This window comes from Pholcus phalangioides, unplaced genomic scaffold (assembly GCF_987345545.1).
Source record: "Pholcus phalangioides strain wild (caught in Gottingen) unplaced genomic scaffold, Ppha-v1.0 ptg000027l_1, whole genome shotgun sequence".
Classification (NCBI taxonomy): domain Eukaryota; kingdom Metazoa; phylum Arthropoda; class Arachnida; order Araneae; family Pholcidae; genus Pholcus; species Pholcus phalangioides.
Window position 1 is genome coordinate 2,885,771 of NW_028301617.1, and position 19,359 is coordinate 2,905,129.

The 19,359-nt window shown below is 43.8% G+C and overlaps 1 pseudogene; it reads left to right on the forward strand.

The window, feature by feature from the left end:
* The first annotated feature begins 6,331 nt into the window (after positions 1-6,331).
* On the forward strand, positions 6,332-6,700 carry LOC149068070 (uncharacterized; annotated as a pseudogene).
* Positions 6,701-19,359: the final 12,659 nt, after the last annotated feature.

Below are 19,359 nucleotides of genomic sequence, written 5' to 3' on the forward strand. Positions count from 1 at the left end.
GATTTTGTTAGGTGAACCGAACCGAGCAACCCATCCAGAATAGAAAACCTTGGCCACGGTGTCAGCAGAGCTATCCGGCATAGGGAAGGCTTCAGGCCATTTAGAGAAGCGATCCACACAGGTGAGGCAATATGTGTAGCCTTCTGATGGAGGCAAAGGGCCTACAATATCAATGTGGACATGTTCAAACCTGGCATCAGGTGGTGAAAATTCCCCATGTGGGCTCTTCGTATGCCGACTCACTTTAGACTTCTGACAGTTAATGCATGTACGTGCCCAAGTGGTCACGTCAGCCTTCAGTGCGGGCCACACGAAACGCCCTTGAACTAGTTTCACAGAGGCCTTCACGCCAGGATGTGACAGTCCATGCAAGGCAGTGAAGATGTCCCTACGCATCGAGGATGGAACCAGTGGTCGAATGCGTCCTGTAGAGACGTCACAGTACAGCTGAAGCTTTGATTCATCAACAGGAAGAGAGTGGATTTTCAAGGAAGTAGATAAAGGATTGGTGAGTAGTTGCTGAATACCCTCATCTTTGAGTTGTTCCTCTGCCATTCGTTTGAAGTCGGTGGGAGATGGTGTGTCTATGGAAGATATGGATACCCGAGACAATGCATCTGCCACAACATTTTCTGCACCCTTGATGTGTCGGATGTCTGTGGTAAACTGGCCAATGAAATCCAAGTGTCGAAGCTGACGAGGTGAGCATTTGTCAGTAGTCTGTCTGAAGGCATATGTGAGAGGCTTCTGATCCGTGTACAGGACGAATGAATGGCCTTCAACCATGTGCCTGAAATATTTGATAGCAGAGTAAGCTGCCAACAACTCTCGATCATAGGCACTGTAATTCTTTTGTGCAGGAGATAACTTCTTGGAGTAGAACCCAAGTGGCTGCCAAGATCCTGACACACGTTGTTGCAAAGTTGCGCCCATGGCAATATCGGAAGCATCTACCACAATAGCCAAAGATGCTGCTGCCACTGGAAATGCCAAAGCTGTTGCATCTGCCAGATCCCGCTTAGACTTCAGGAATGCTTCATCGGCTTCTTTGGTCCAAACGATCTTCCTCTTATCGTTTCGCTTGGAACCCGCTAGAAATTTATGCAGGAGTGCCTGCGTCTCTGCTGCTTTTGGAACGAAGCGACGATAAAAATTGAGGAGGGCCAAAAATCGTCGGAGCTCTTTCACTGTGTCTGGCTTTGGGTATTGAGCGATGACCGACACTTTCTCAGGAAGAGGTGCAACGCCGGTTGCAGAGATCAAATGACCCAATAATCGAACTGATGGTTGCCCCAGAACACATTTAGCAGCGTTGAGGCGAACTCCGAATTCGGAAAAACGTTTGAATACTTGGTGCAAATGTTCCTTGTGCTCTTCAGCGTTTGTAGATGCCACGAGAACATCGTCGAAATACGGTACACAAAAGGTGAAACCCTGCAGCACCATATGTATGAACCTCTGGAATGTTGCAGCTGCATTCGATAGTCCGAAAGGCATGAAGAGAAATTCGAACAGCCCGAATGGTGTTGTTACGGCTGTTTTCGGAATATCCTCTTGTCTCACAGGGATTTGATGAAAAGCTTTTGCGAGATCTAGGGTGGAGAATATTTGTTTCCCCTCTAGCACCTGGAGACAGTCCTGGATGTGCGGAACGGGATATCTGTCAGGGATAGTTGCAGCATTTAGTCTCCTGTAGTCGCCGCATGGTCTCCAATCGCCGTTGCACTTGGGTACCATGTGCAGTGGGCTTGCCCAGCAACTTCGAGATGGTCGGCAAACGCCTTGGGCAACTAGATGATCGAATTCCCACTTGGCTGCACGCAGCTTGTCCGGTGGTAGCCTGCGAGGTTTTGATGCAACTGGCGGGCCTTTTGTCTCAATGCAGTGTTGGACGTCATGTTTAACAGCATTAAACGTTGCTACAGTCTCTGTCAGTTCAGGGAACTCGGTGAGAATTCGATGAAATTCACTATTGTCCCGGATGCATTTCACTGCTGGGGATGGTACGTCCGCACCAGCAATCTTGCAATGTGAACGAAGCTGAGTGAGTGGATCGATTAATTGACCGCGCCGAACATCTATAAGCAGTCCGAAATGCCGCAGAAAGTCAGATCCGATGATTGGACGTGAAACGGCAGCAACGATGAATGACCAATGAAATGCACGACGAAGTCCTAGGTCTAGTTTTAACAGTCGTTGACCGAAGGTGTGTATGGCAGTTCCGTTTGCAGCAAACAACTGAAGCTTGTCTGGCTGACGTCGGGAATCTTCTTTGCGTAGTGGCAGTACAGATACATCAGCGCCAGTGTCTATGAGGAACTGCACGGAAGATGACTGGTCAGACAGATATAGCCGGAAGCACTCGAGTTTGCCGTCACTCTGAGTATCGAGTGACGGCCCAACTAGTTTCCCTGCTGGTTGAAACTGCAAGGCTGGACACATTTGGTTGCTTTTTCTTTGAAACGCCAGTGGTACCAGCAGTGCTGGTAATTTCTGTCACGACTGCTGGAACGCTGACGAGATCCTTGGCGATTTCTTGATTGGGATCGAGCACGCGTTTCGAGACGCTGCAAACGGGAAGAAATGTCCATTAGAATGGTCTGCATTTGCGAAGCTTCAGTTGACACCGTATGAATTGCAGTGGAGCTTTCCGCGGCGGCAAGTATGGCATCAGCCATTTCTGCCAATTTATCCAGGCTATCATTGGATATCGCTAGTATTTGCTGAACATTTGTAGGCAGCCGCTGGAGGAAAAGAGACTTCAAAATATCATCACTCACCCGTTGCCCAGCTTTACTTCGCATTTCCAGGAGAAGGCGTGATGGTTTCCGATCACCCAGTTGCAATCCAGAAATTAGGTCGCGCAACCGCTGTTCCTCCGAGTCCGCATACTGCGTGCACAAACGGTGTTTTAGCGTAGCGTAAGATGTTGCGGTGGGTGGGCTGGTGATAATGTCCCCGACAACAGACAGCTCCTCTGGAGAAACCGCGAGACACCCAGGCTCTGTCGCAAGAAGCAACGCAAGCACTTTGCCCCCCCCCCCCGAGGGGGGGAACAGGGCATCTCCGGTAAAACCAAAATTTATTGATTCGTCAAAGATTACATATACTGAAAGGAAATAAAAAAAAATTATGTAAATCGAAGAATCAAATTAATCAAGTTAAAGTAAAGTGCAACGGTCACGGATAATAAATAGCCATGGAAAGTTGTATAAAAATCGTATCGCAAAAGGCGCAATCAGAAATTTGAGTGATCAAGGATTGAATCAAATGACAAGAAGGGCAGAGCACCTCATTGCACTCCGGCAGTTCAATACAGTCAGTCTAATTTCTCCGAGACGTCATTAATTAGGTTTGGGATTCATCCTGCTCCTCGCTCGCAAACAGTGCCACCAGCGCACTGTCAGGGTGAAGACGCGGCGATCTCCTTACCGGCGCTGGTACCGGAGTTGCAGGAGCTGGAGGAGACGGATCCCTTATCTTCTCGGGATGTTCCTCAAGGAATTTCAACATTTTTCTTATTTTTTCCTTTGATTCTTCTCGACGTAGTATGCCAAGCATTCATGGTCTGTGTAAATGGGCAGCCGGCGAACAGAAGTGAAAGGGCATCGTTTCTGGACAGCATGTGGCGTAGTGCAGGGGCGTGCCAGGCTCAAGACAAGAGCATTTATCGCTGGCAATCACTTTAAAGCGATGTAAGGTTGCTGGGAAAGGCCCATGACCGGTGACAAATAAGATGAGCTCTCGTGACCAGCCCCTGCTCCTAGTATCTACTTTCTTTATAACTTCGTGAGTTGATCTTCCTGACGCTTCCGGCATATCCCAATGCAATTGCCAATTTGCTATCATGTCCCTCCAGAGGAGTGATTTTGCGTGAGAAGCTGGATATAAGAGTTCGTCGTAAAAGACTCCGGTATTGGTCGCTTCTTTGGCCGCCGCATCCGCAAGCTCGTTTCCCCACTGGCCGTTGTGAGCTTTTACCCAGGAGATGCGTATTGATGGGTGAGATACAAGTATACTCCTTATCTTTCTCGCCATTGCGTTTTCAGAGAGCGGGTTTAGAATGGCCTGGAGACTTGAACGGCTATCCGATCTGATTACAGTCTGCCTCCTGTTTGTAGCTGCATCCAGAGCTGCTGTAAATATAGCGAGCATCTCAGCTTGATATACTGAATTATTTTCTTTTAGTTTAGCAGCCCATTTACGCACGATCTCCGTTCCCACGGTTTTTATACAGGCAGCTCCTGTACCTGATTCCAGTTTAGAGCCATCCGTGTAATATACGACGGATTTCTCCTCAGGTGTATCATCCTCCGAAGATTCTAGGAATACTTGATTGGCCTGCAGAGATTCTGCAGGATGCGAGGTCCAGCCTATAGTTTTTTGCTCGAAGGCGTCCGGGACTAATGTTTCCTCTAACAATGGACATGGCTTATGAAGCTTTAGAAGACGTGTGACTCGTGCCAGGAATTCTATCTTGAGAGATAATGGCGGGAGCCCCAAGATCACCTGAAGAGCATTCGTAGGTGTAGTTCTATACGCACCAGAGATATATAGAAGGAAGGGTCTTTGTATAGAATCGAGCCGTCTGAACATCTGGACCTTGGGAGAATGCCATATTGAAGCTCCATAAGCTATCATAGGCTCAACCACTGTCAAGTAGAGGGATCTCCTCAGAGCCCGTGTCAGTCCCCACTGTGGTCCAGCCATCAGGCGCATCTTCTGAAGAACACGTGACGCCTTTCTCTTCTGTTCTTTGATGTGATCGTCCCAGCTAAGTTGCTTATCGATAAAGACGCCTAAATAACATAGCACGTCCGTTTTCTTGATGGTTTTCCCTTGGAACCAGATGGTGGGAGGTCTTTTCTTTGATATCCACAAGAATTTTGTCTTAGCGATAGAAAGAGTGAGCTTATGCATGTGCAGCCAATTTGACACTGTTCTAAGGGCTTCTTCTGCTAGATCACCTGATCCCTTGACAGTAGGGGCAGATGCAATTACCAAAAGGTCATCAGCATAAGCCTGAACTTTGACGTTTGAGGGCCAAACAACAGCTCCTCTGGTTGCAAGGCAGATACGATGTGATGATACTTGGTCACCTCGGCTGTCACTCCTGCCAGAAGAAACTGACTTTCCATCTGCCTAAACCAGATCTCCGGATTTGCTCGCCAAAACGGTGGAGCTTTTACGGAAACATGGGCGATCTCTGCCGAACCAGTTGCGTTTTCATCTGCCATTTTGTTTTGCTAAAATCCTTTGGTTGCCTGTCCTCTTCACAATATAGGTCACCAGTTGTAGTGATTAACGATGATAAAATCTATTCAATTTATTTATTAAACTAAAACAAATCACAAAAATCACTACATACGCATGGAACGGACATACACATACGCGACAACATGTGACACCTCAACCAAAACACCGAGTGTCATCTCAAGACGGCTTTGACTTCTCTTCCAACCACAAGGAAAAATATATATAATATCCGGACGGCTTTAACCGATTCCCCACAGTTGCTCAGTTTGACATCAAAACATCATTTCTTCATGGAGAACTAAAAGAAGAAATCTACATGAACCAGCCAGAAGGTTTCGAGAATGGTTCATCAAATCAGGTCTGCAAATTGATGAAGAGCATCTATGGACTGAAACAGTCCTCCAGGTGCTGGAATGAAAAATTCAGCAAATTTCTAGGAAATCATGGCTTAAAATCTTCAAGTTCAGATCCATGCTTGTTTGCTAATGCAGAGAAAACCTTTTTCTTATCTGTGACATGAATGTCGCTCTCCACTTGTTAATACAAGATATACAGTTACTGGATGTTGTGAAGATATTTATTATTTTAGATGTTAATTTTTTTAAGGAAGGAAAAAAACTCAGCTCTGCCTCTACCGGGAGTCGAACCCGGGTCCCTCGTAGCTTAGTGGTCAGAGCACTCGTCCGGCAATCGAGGAACCCGGGTTCGACTCCCGGTAGAGGCAGAGATGAGTTTTTTCCTTCCTTAAAAAAATTAACATCTAAAATAATAAATATCTTCACAACATCCAGTAACTGTATATCTTGTATTTTTTCTTATCCTTTATGTGGATGATGGTCTGATATTTTCCAAGGACTTGAAAATGCTAAATATATTTCTTGACCAACTCAGATCTAAATTTGCAGTTGTAATAGATAACGCCAAGTACTTTTTGGGTATGCAAATTAATTATTTGGATGATGAATCGATTTTCATCCATCAGGAATCTTATTGCAGACGAACCTTAGTCCGTTTCAATATGACAGATGCAAATCCGGTAGGCACGCCTATTGAAAAGTATTGTTTAACAGCAGAGATGTCTGCTGCTCCAGCCCTTGATTTTCCTTATAGAGAGGCTATTGGGAGCCTCATGTTTCTAGCTGCGGTCACTCGACCTGATATAGCTTACACGCTTGGTATGCTCTCTCGGGTATTAGACAAACCTCAAGAGTGTCATTGGAATGTTGTGAAAAGGACATTGAAATACCTAAAGGGTACAGTGAATTGGGGTATTTTGTACTCATCTGATTCCAAAGCTGGTGCTTTAAAAGCATTCAGTGATTCAGATTACGCAGGGGATCCTGTGTCAAGGAGATCAACCTCGGGCATGGTGGTTTTTGTGCAGCAGTGGCGCAATAACATGGAAGAGTCAGCGTCAGAAATGCCTGTCTCTATCTACAACTGAAGCTGAGTTTGTGGCGGCGAGTCAAGCTGCAAAAGAAATAGTATGGCTTCATTACTTGTTTCAAGAACTTGGTATTTCAAGTGGTGTTCCTTTACTACAGGTCGACAACCAGAGTGCCATTAGACTCATAAAAAATCCAGAGTTTCACTTCAGAACCAAGCACATTGATGTGAGATACAAGTTCATTCGAGAACTGTACTAGCAAGAACAGCTAGATGTGCATAACTGTTCGACTCAAGAGCAAGCTGCTGATTTATTCACTAAGCCACTTCCTTGTGGAAGGCTTAATCATTTGAAAGAAATGATAGGTATGTGTGCATTGAAGGAAAAATGATGTGTTGCATTGTGTATCGTTATATATATATTTTTTCCTTTTGTATCCGTTCAGTATTCTTGCATCTGTGCTTATGTATTGGTTGTTTTCTTTTTTTTTTGATTTGTTAGCATGTTTAATTTTAGGGGGAATATTGAATATTTAAAAATTACCTGTTAACCGTGATATACTTTAATGCTTTATTTGTGGCAACACATGTTTTATTTACATTCGTTGTTTTGCGTTCGTTCAGTTCGGACGGCTTTTTTATTGTGTATCCATTAAACTTCAATTCGTTTCTCTGCTCACTCGTACTTTAATAATTTGAATAATTTAAAAAAAACAAAACATGACAAATACGTAAGATGAATCTTCTCGTTTGTAGTCGTAATTATCCTAATGTAATGTCTGAGTTTTAAAGGTAATTTCAATCGTTTATTTGAAGAATAAAAAGTCAAGTTGGCTCCGTTGGAAACACGTGAACAACCGAGAGATTTTTGCAAAAAAGTCAGGACCCCAAAGGAAGCAGAAAATGCCGATTCTGATCCAGGAAATACGGGACGTATGGTCACTTCAAGCATTAGTGAAAGGTCGATGTTTTTTTACTTATGTTTGTGATTGACAACAAAGTGACATCTAGTGAGTCTTTACGACATCATAAAATGAAAGACGAGTATTCGGCTTTTATTACTTTAGTGAAGTAACAGTCCCGGTGGTTTCTTCTGTTTTTCTCGCTTTCCCGGTTTTTCACGTAATTTCAACGAAGCCAACTTGACTTTTATTCGTTCAAATCACCGATTAAAATTATCTTCCCAACTCAGAAATTACATTACTGCGATAATTACAACTACGAATAAGAATATTTATTTCATCTGACGGCTTCGGCTTCCACCCCCCCCCCCCCCCCGCCAATTTCCAGTTTCCCACTCTGATTTCGATAAGTAATGCACTGCCATCATAAATACAGCGTAATATTCGATGCACCGCAATACATACGTTATACCCAACGATAGGCGATACACAATAAGTAATGCACCACTATATACAGTGCATCACAATAAGCAATTCACCACAATACGCAATACGACTGCATTATAATAAGCAATACAGCATGCGATGCACTAAAACCAGCATTGTACCACTATTTGCAGTGCACTACAATAAGCAATACAGCACAATAGCAATAAGCACTGCATTTTATTAAGCAATACAGCACGCGATGCACTACAATACTTGATGCATAACAAATGCAATGCACCCCAAACAGCAATGCACCATATTGAGCAATACAGCACGCGATGCATAAAAAATGCAATGCATCACAAACAGCAATGCATCACAAACAGCAATGCACCATATTGAGCAATACAGCACGCGATGCATAAAAAATGCAATGCATCATATTGCAGTGCACCACAATAAGCAATACGGCGTAATAAGCAGTAAGCACGATATTATAATAAGCAATACGCACACAACGTACTAAATACGCAATGCACCACAATCAGCGATGCACCACAATACCCAATACAGCACAAAGCGCAATACGTACTGCATTATAATAAACAATAAAGCACGCGATACACTACAACCCAACAATACGCAACTCACCCCACAATAAGCAGTACAGCCCAATACGCAATACATCACTATACATCGCAATAAGCACCACAATACACCATAACCACTGAAATACGATAAAAAAGCGATGCACTATAATCAGCGATGCACAATTATTTGCAGTACACCCCAATAAGCAATACAGCCCAATACGCAATGCACCGCAATACGTAATAAGCATTGTAGTGCAATGAGAAATACAGCACGCGATTCACTATAATGCATAATGCATTACGCAACGCGCTACAATCAGCAATATACCACAGTAAGCGATACAGCACGATACGCAATACGCACTGCATTATAATAAGCAATACAGCACGCGATGAATCACACATTATAAGCAATGCACCGCAATACAGCATAAAACGCAATGTACCGCAATACGCTATGTATCGCAATGAGCGAAGCACCATAATATACGCAAAAAAAAAACTGCATTACTATAAGCAATATGGTACGTGATACACTGAAATACGAAATGCATAAAAATGAGCAATTGACTAATATTTACAGTGCACCAAAATAGTCATTCGATTGCCAGTTTCCCACTCTGATTTCGATAGGTAATGCATTGCCATCATGAATACAGCATAATACTCGATGCACAGCAATACATATGTTATACAGAACGATAGGCGATACACAATAAGTAATGCACAATAGTATATGCGGTGAATTTTGAACACGCAATGCACCATCATTGGCAATAAAGCACAATACTACCATTATATGCAGTGCACCACAATGAGAAATACAGCACAAAACGCGATGTATCGTAATAAGCAAAGCACCATAATACGCAATTAATGACATGCTTATACTAATAAGCATAAGCACTGCATTACAATAAGTAATACAACACTCAGTGCACTACATCACGTAAAGCATCACAATCAGTGATGTATGTACCAGTAATATAGTGCCCCACAATAAGCAATACAGCATCATACTACCCGATGTGCACCACAATTCGCAATACAGCACGAGATGCACCGCAAGTAATGCACAATAGTATATGCGGTGAATTTTGAACACGCAATGCACCATCATTGGCAATAAAGCACAATACTACCATTATATGCAGTGCACCACAATGAGAAATACAGCACAAAACGCGATGTATCGTAATAAGCAAAGCACCATAATACGCAATTAATGACATGCTTATACTAATAAGCATAAGCACTGCATTACAATAAGTAATACAACACTCAGTGCACTACATCACGTAAAGCATCACAATCAGTGATGTATGTATCAGTAATATAGTGCCCCACAATAAGCAATACAGCATCATACTACCCGATGTGCACCACAATTCGCAATACAGCACGAGATGCACCGCAATATGCAGTGCACCGCATTATCAACAATGCACCATTATTTGCAATGCACCACAATGAGCAAATGCAGCATAATGCGCAATGAAAAGCAAAACAATGAGATTCATCTTCGACTCGAAATGAAACCTGTGAATTGATTATATCTGCCCTGGGCACCCGGACCCTGCGAACACACTGGGAGCACTGGTGATGTTACTTTTGCGTATAATCTGGGTACACGCACAAAATTTGACCCTACAGGTCAAGCAGTTCTCAATGTGTTCAGGAGTTACATGAAAACGACCCAAAATCGTAACCGACTTCCGTAACAGAAAAACAGATTTTCGTAACACGAAAACGTAATTGATTTCGTCACTCAAAAAACGTCACCGTCTTCCGTAACATAAAACTGTCACTTATTTCCGATGCATAGAAACGGGCCCTTTTCGAGTTTGTGATTTTATATTATAGAGTAGATACTGTAATGTTTTTTTTAATTCACTGCAATTTGAAATGACTCATCGTTTTCTTCGATTAGTGACTTTTCTGTGATTTTAGTACAAGTTGCGACTTTTTTCACTGTTGGCATCATTTTTGGCAATTATTGGCTATGTCCCGTATTTTCCCGTATTTCGAAGGAGAATTTTACGTATTTTACTCGAGCAAATATGATCAGCCCACTTTTTAAGCATTGATGGCAGGTGAGAAATAAGTTTGTGCACTGGTATTTGTATGCATTTCGCAGCGACATCTAGTGAATTTGCGAAATACTATGACATGATCATAGATCATGCTGATCATGCATAGAATAATATTAGTCTTTACTACTTTTTAGGCATTGGTACAAGTTTGAGCTTGTTTACGTATATTTGTTACAGACAACAACTGTTTGCAGTGACATCTTAACGAGTCTTTGTATTATAAGAAATCATAAGCTAAGAGAAGTGTACTGGGCTTTTACTACATTATAGGCTGTGGTAAAAAGTTGATTTGTTTACTTATATTTGTTACAGACAACGAACTGTTCGCAGTGCTATCTAGTGAGTCTTTATATGTTAAGACATTAACATAAGCTTAGAGAAGTGTATTGGGCTTCTACTACGTTTTAGGCATTGGTGAAAAGTTGATTTTTTTTACTTATATTTGTTAAATACAACAAATTATTTGCAGTGATTTGCAATTGATTGGGGGCCCTGGAATTTATTTGTTGGTAAATTGAATACAAAATTTTTCGTGGCCCTCACAGAGGGGATGTCCGGCAAGCTATCAGGTCTAGGGCCCCGTGCGGTAGTTGACCGGTTTCATTTTGGGGGCCTTGGATGAATCGCATTGTTCTTTTGTTGTTTTACTCTGTAAAATTTGCAACAGTGGAAGACCGAGATAAATCCAGTCTGGGTGCCGCTAAAATTTGCGAATCGGGTCCCGGGTCCTCGATTGGGAGCCCTGTAATTTATACGATGGTGAAATGAATACAAATGAAAATTTTTCTGGGTGCAACAGGGCTCCAGCCGGGGGAACCCTCATGGAGAAGTTTTCTGGGGGTACTTGATGAATCACATTTGCTTTTTTTTTCCGTTTATTATTTTAAAATAAGCGAAAATAAGAGAAAATGGGGTTGTGGGGGTGGCCGCCACAGGTGGAGCGCCCCTCAGTAATTGAATGAAATCAAAATGCCGCTGCTGCTACTGCCTGTTGATGAAAATTAAAACCCGGGTTCAATGGCTGTGAAGAAGTTTGATTTAATATTAGACATTTATGACACCCTGGGCCGTAACTAGTCTGGGCCAACCGGAGCACTACCCTGAGCCGAATGATTTACGGAAAATTCACTGACAACAGTTCGTCACGAAGCTACTGAGTCCGTGAGCGAGTGAGCGAGCGAAATATTGAGTGAGGGAACGGTGAGGGAGCTACTGCGAGTCCATGAGTGAGTGGGCGAACGATTGAGTGAGTGAGTGGGCGAGTGACTTAGTGAGTGAGTGGGCGAGTGACTTAGTGAGTGAGTGGGCGAGTGACTGAATAAGTGACGAGTGAACGGAGTTTGTGGGTGAATGAGTGGGAAAGCGAGTCCGTGAGTGGGTGAGCGAGGGTGCGCATGAGCGGACGAGTGAATGGGGGAGTGGGTGAATGAGTGGGCAATCGATCTACTGAATCCGTGAGCAGGTGAGTGAGTGGGCGAGTGGAAGAGTGAGCGAACGAGAGAGTGGACTATTGAGTGAGGGAGTGATCGGCGATCTAGGAGTCCGTGAGCGAGTAAAATATGAGTGACGGAACGAGTGTGTGGGTGAGCGAGCTATTGAGTCCATGAGCGGGTGGGTGAGGGATTAATTGAGCGAGCTACTGAGTTCGTGAGCGAGTGAAATAGTGAGTGAGTGTGAGAGTAAGCGAGCGAGTGGGTAAGTAAGCGTGTGAACGGGTGAGTGGGCGAATGGGTGTGCGAATGAGTGAGTGAGTGAGTGGGTGTGCGAATGAGTGAGCGAGTGAGTGGGTGTGCGAATGAGTGAGTGAGTGTGTGGGTAAGTGAGCTAGCGACTGAGTGGGCGAGTGAGTGACTTGCTCACCCGCCCACTCACTCACTCACCCACTCGTCCACCCACTCACTCACTCACCCACTCGCCCACCCACTCACTCACTCGCCCACTCAGTCGCTAGCTCACTTGCCCGCTCACTCACTCACTCACTCACTCATGGGCTCACTCACTCGTTCACTTATGCATTCTCTCGCTCACCCCTCACTAACCCACGAACTGAGTCACTCGTCTTCCCAGTCGGTCACTCGCTCGCTCACTCACCCACTCACTCACCCGCTCACCCACACACTCAGTCACTCGCCTCCTCAGTCGGTAACTCGCTCATTCGCTTGCTCATTTATCCTATCGCCCACTTATTCACTCCCTCACCGGAGGCGCCGACGTGAAGGGCCGACATTGGAGGGGCTGAATGCGTGAACCGGTGAGTGAAGGCCTCGGACAAAGGCTTCGGAAGCTAGGGGATGAGACCATTCGAGGCCCCCCAATAATTTCTGAAAAAACAATGAAATGCACCATCCTCCTCCTTCTGCGTACGCTTGAGTCCCGTATATACGGGACTAATTTTCACTCTCCCACTCACTTAGTAACTCACTCACTCACTTAGTAACTCGCTCACTCACTCCCTCACTATTTCGCTTGCTCGCTCACCTGCTCACGGACTCGGTAGCTTCGTGTCGAACTGTTGCAAAGCCTCCTAGAAGTACTAGGAGGTAGTAGTATCTAGGAGGCTTTGACTGTTGTCGGTGAATTTTCAGGACACGGAGTCGAATGGGGGGGGGGGGCTGACAAAAAAATGTACACTTATTTTGCATAATTTTTTCTATTTCAATGGGTCCACAAGAAAATGTCTGCCCGGGGCCACTAGAAGGCACGCTACGGCCTTGATGCACGACCTGTATGAGCAGTCATCTAGCGATGAATTCGTGAACTTGCAGACGAATTTCTAAATATCAAAATGACGATAGGTTCTTTGTTTTGGGCGTCTCCTTGTGCCCTGAAGAAATAACTGAACTTGCTATTCCGTTCAGCTTGTGGGCTGTGCTCGTAGGGAACAGTACTGAATGAAAATGTCTGCTGTCGTCTGCTTTATCCTAGGTTCTTTGTTTTGGACGTTTCCTAATGCTCCGAAAAACGAACTGAACTTGCCATTCAGTTAGTTAACAGTACTGAATGAATATTTCTGCTTCTCGAATCCTAATTTTGCTATCACCGCTTAAGGCGTCTTTAATTTCTAACCTAGAGGGCAGCACTTCCAGTATGAATCAAACTGGAAATACTTGTTCAAGCAGCAAGAGCTAGAGATAAAAAAGGGCACAGCTCAGGGTTGGTCAATCAGTGCTGTTACTTTTTTCTGCATCTGCTGTACAATGTCGTCTTGCTTCCTTTTGTACTTGTAATAATTTCCTGCCTCGCATATGTTTTTTATATTGTTTTGAATGTTTCAAAATGTATCACAATGTTTCATTATCCCCGTTGTGCATAATTTTTTATTACAGCTCGTTCTGTAAACTTCTGATAGATTTCTTGCTATGCTTTTTTTCGTGTTTGTACATCGCCGCCCTCCCTGTTTTGCATGTTATACATTAACACAGAGGGAGAGATTTGTAATTAATTAATATGAGTTTAATAATTAATAATTTGATTAGTTAATACTTTTATTCTTTAATATTTTTATTGATTAATATTTTTATTAAAATTTGAAATTTTCGCCTCCCATGCCATTTGTACGGAACACCCTGGAGCTTACTCCGCTTCGAGTGCATTTTTTTTCCAGTACCCCACCAGTTTAAATTTCTTATAAAATGGCCTGTAAGCCACGCTTAGGTTTCCGTGGTCTTCCAATAATGAACCTTTGGATTGACTTTTAACTAGTTCCAACTAATTTTCCTAGTTTGATGTAATCGTGGTCTCCCTGCAATATACTTTTTTTTATTAGGTACCGGTGATCTCTCTGTGTGCCCGAGTGGCATGGTGGTAAGATGCTCGTCTACCATCGTGAAGGTTGTTGTCAGGGTCCCGGGTTCGAACCCAAGGGAGGATATAGATAAGATGTTTTCCTTAACGAACTCGAGGCGACCGCCGATAGACAGCGCATTCACTTCCAACCCATCTCACTAATGGCAGGAAATTGCAACATAGCGATATGGCCAGAGTTAGCGTTTGGTGAAGTAGAGGTGATCTCTCTGTATTTAATTTGATCATTTTTGTCGCACCACTGTCATTTTCTGCACACCAGGGCTAATCATACCGGGACCTACAACTTATTACCGATTTCTCAGGCTTGTTTTTTTAATACTTATTTCAACAGTGAAGGACCGTAATATCCGTAACGAAATGAAGTTGATTGATCTGAAGTTGAATTCTCGGCAGCTGTGGGGGGGGGGGGGGGGGACAGAGAATCGCAATGGATGATGATACGAACCTCGAAACTAGTTACGGGGCAGAGTATCATTTAGAGGCGTATTAAAGAGCGCATGAAATTGCGCTAAGCGATTTGAAGTTGTCGATGTTGCGCTATAGTAGCCGCTTTTCGAATTGCGCTAGGAAAGTGGGTACTTTAGTGCAAACCTATTGCTTCCAGGTATGGGCGGGGTGGTCCAGGCCTTTGAATTAACCCCTCGGGGTAAAAGAGTGATATCCCTCATGGGACAGAGCCTGGGCCGCGACTGGTCTTGCAGGCCCTTGAACTATGATAAGAGTCTGACGAGAACGTAAGCTATCGTGCAGATTAAAACAAGTGGAGTTTCAAAACCTAAACTAGAATGACGGTGGAGCTCTGAATTAATGACGAGAAAGGTGTTGGTATGTTTTTGACAATGTTTCCGTGGTCTTCCTAATATGCAGCTCTTATTTCTTAATGTTTGGGTTTGGTGTCCACAATATTGCTATCGTGTTAAAAAAAATTTAAATTTTGATCGCACGCTTGGCTGTGATTTGATATCCGTCGTCACTTTACATTACGATCAATTTTCTTTGTCATATCAGGTTCGCATGGTCTTACTCAAATAAAGCTCTGTGATTTTTAAGTACCCGTGGTCTGTTCACAATATGGCACTCATGTTTGATTTCGTTCCCGTTCTCTACACAAGATTCCATTGTCCTTTCTTTAACTGAATTCCCGTAATCTCATAATTTTGTTTTTATCGTCAGTCTACCATGATTTTGTTTAATTAGATTTCCGTGGTCTTCTAATATTTTACTCTTGTGGTCTTTGTTTAGGTACGCGTGCTTTTCGTGATATTGTAGCCGCTATTAGACTTGCGTTAACAAAGTGCGTACTTGACTGCGCAAGCCCATCACTTCTAAGAACGGGGGATGAAAGTGGCTGCCTATAAGCCCGTAAATAAGAGCAAAAGTAATCGTCCATACCCGCAAACAAGAAAGTTGTAAAGAGATGGTATGTTTTCGGCCCGAAATATTCTGAGAAATTGAATTTTTCTGGATGTTATGCCGAAACAAAAACACCGACTGGGGCGAAAATTGTTGTGATTAAGGGAGGCTGCTGTCTCCTCTCAGCGCTTCACGTAACTAATGCGTTGTAAGGAATGCGCTATTCAAGTGCTATAAGGAATTGAAAGTGTGTCTCTGGTGTATTGGTTAGCACACTTGCCCGGTATGCAAGGGGACTCGTGTTCCATTCCCGGAGTAGACAAATCACTTTTCTTTCCATATATTAGTTAATAACATCCAGAAAAAGCAATTTCTCAAGAAAAAAAGTTGTCCAAGCTCTTCAGACTGGAAGGAAGTACGTTTAAAGGTAATGTTTTGTTCATCCTTGAATGATGATTGCAAAGTGTAATCCACGCTTAGGTTTCCGTGGCCTTCCAATAATAAACTTTTGGATTGACTTTCAACTAGTTCCAACTGATTTTCCTAGTTTAATGTATATTCGTGGTCTCCCTGCAATATACTTTTTATTTATTAGGTACCGGTGATCTCTGTATTTAATTTGATCATTTTTGTCGCACCATTGTCATTTTCTGCTCACCAGGGCTAGTTACACGGGGACCTACAATTTATTGCCGATTTCGAACGGCAGGCTTGTTTTTTTTAATACCCATTGAGGGGTTGGTGCGCTAACCCCTCGATATGGGAATCCCTGCGGTGGCAATTTTTTCTGTGGTCATGTCACCGTTTCTGTTGTACCCCTGTGTGAGGAATTTTTTCTGACAAGGACGAACCGGGTATCAAACTCGCGACAACTCTAAACATCATTTGGTCTACGAGTAGGTTTCCGTGGTCTCTGTCCAACAAGTTTCCCATGATCTGTCGTGTGGTTCTCTAGTATATCTTGGCGTTACATTGGTCTCTCTCTGATTCGCTTCCGTGATAATAAAGGAAATATGTCCCAACTGTTCGTGAGTAATTTGCGGCCAAGGAACTTCAGGCATCACCATGTAGGCAACGTAAGCGAGCTCGGACAACTCAGGCGGTATCCGACGAGCCTGGTTCAAGTATAGATGTTTATTGCTGCAATTGTTTTTTTGCATAGCTGACGTATCTAAACATAAGCTAAGATCCCCATCACACCATTTTGTAGTACGGAAAATTTAATGTAATTGCAATTTGCTACACACGATTTGCACGAAAACAACTACGACTACTACTAAACCACATATGCACTTCGTCTACATTCCTCTGCTGAACTTCTAACGAGTTGGTAAATGGTGGAATTTGAATGCCCATGTAGTGAACCTGACGTGACATTTGTTTCTGTGTAATGCTTGTTATGTGTAGCAATGCCATCTATTGAACCAAGAGTGAAGCATAATGATTGAATACTTGTAGACCTGTTAGGGGACTGCGGGAAAACTATTTAATGTGGGGGATATCGGCCCGCCTTTAAGTTCGGAACCACAGAAAATCACCACTGTGGCACCGGTAGGGTTCGAATTCAGGTCCTCGCGATGCAAGTCCGTCACCATGACCACTCGACCAAAGCAGCGGTCGCGAAAATATCTGCAGCAATGTCTGACACTGGCTATTCTTTTGTTTTCTCGCTTTATAAATTCACTATCGAAGGGGCCCGTAAAGTTTCTGGCCTGGGACCGACCAAAGATCACAGCGTAGGGACTCTGATGCAGTGGGGGGAACGGACAGCCCCTCATATACAGCAACAGAAACCCCCGCTGTGGTGGTCGAGTGGTCATAATGACGGACTCGCATCGCGAGGATCCGGGTTCGAACCCCACCGTCGCTATAGTGATGGTTGGCTGGAGTTTGTTTCCTGCGGTTCCCAACTTCGAGGCGCAGATGCGAGCCGATCTCTCCATTAAAAAGTCTCACCACAGCGAGCAACAGGCCCGCAACGATTAATTATTCAATCATTGCCCTTCACTCATAGTTAGAAAAACTGGTGGCAGATGGCAGCATTACACAGAAATAAACTTCGCGTCAGGTTTCACTACACGCACATTCCAACATGTACCAATTCGTTAGAGGCTCCGCAGAGGAATATGGACGAGTTACATGTGTAGTTTAGTAGTAGTAACAGAAACACTCCCTGGGGGTGGGTTTTCCAACGCAGCTTGTTTTTTGTAGTTTTCAAATTCGAGGCACGAATGCAAGTCGCCCCCCCCCCGCTAAAAAGTTTCGCCACAGAAAGCACCAGGCCTACAATGGTACACATATTGAAATATTGAATTATAACACTTCACTCCCGGTTTGAAAAATAGATGACAGCACTAAAAATTAAGGTACAACACTCTGAGTACGCACTCGGACTCTTAGGTACACACACACACTTTTGTCACAACTCATTCGGTAGGAAATTGCTTGCGGCGATAGATCGGATAGTTGTGCTCGGCTTGAAAGAAAATAAGGAATAGAACCCTCACTTCCCCCAGACTGGCATCTTTGGCGGGCCTTCGGTTAGATTCTTCGTGGGCATCTCAATAGTGAGTTTATAGTGTGAAAAAATAAAAAACTATGAAAATCGTCTAGGGCCAGGGCCCCCACATCCTGGAGCGCGGCCTCTAAACTAGGATATTTTGCGGGGCCCCTCGGTCAGACTTTTCAGGGGCCCCTTCTGTAGTTAATTTATAGCGTAGCGTAAAAAGCAAAAAATGATTAGAACTGTCCCGGACCCCAGGGCTAGAGCCCTGCTAGCCCCTGCTTTGTGGGGGCCATGTCCAGGACCCCGGGGGCTGAAACCGTATCGGTAGTGCTGACATCAATTGTTCTAACTATGACTGAAGTGTGATGAGTAAATAATTGTATCGTTTTAAGCTGTTGCTCTCTGTGGCGAGACTTTTTAGCGGGTAGGTCGGCCCGCATTTGAGACTTGAAGTAGGGAACCGCAGAAATCCAACTTCAGCTGACCCCTATCACTGTAGCGATGCTGGGGTTTGAACCCGTGTCAGTCCGTCACAATGACTACTCGACCACCACAGCGGTGACTAGTTAGTTGCTACTGCGCGATTTGCAGTAGAGTGATAAAAAGTGTTTTACAGAAAATAATTCCAGCATAGGGTGACCCGGCAAAATCAGGACAAATCCCGGAAATTGTTGTTTAAAACTGAACATCAACTAATCGTAATCAGAACATTTTCGAAACTCTCATTTCGTGCACATTACAGTGTAAAATTGCACGTGTAAAAAAGTCTGGTATTATAACTTCTATACTTCTATGAACAGTTCACCCCCTCTCCCCAATAGCACACTATATCGTTAGCATATCGGGCCGGTCCGATATACTAACAATATACAGCCGTATTCACCAACAGAGTTTAACTGCAATCGCCGGTGAAAGGATTAGAGATTGACGAACACAGATCCCGAATTAAACCAATCTGTTTTAATCTCTAATCATTTAACCTGCGATTGCAATTAAACTGTCGGTGAATACGGCCGATTACGTGAGATAACGGG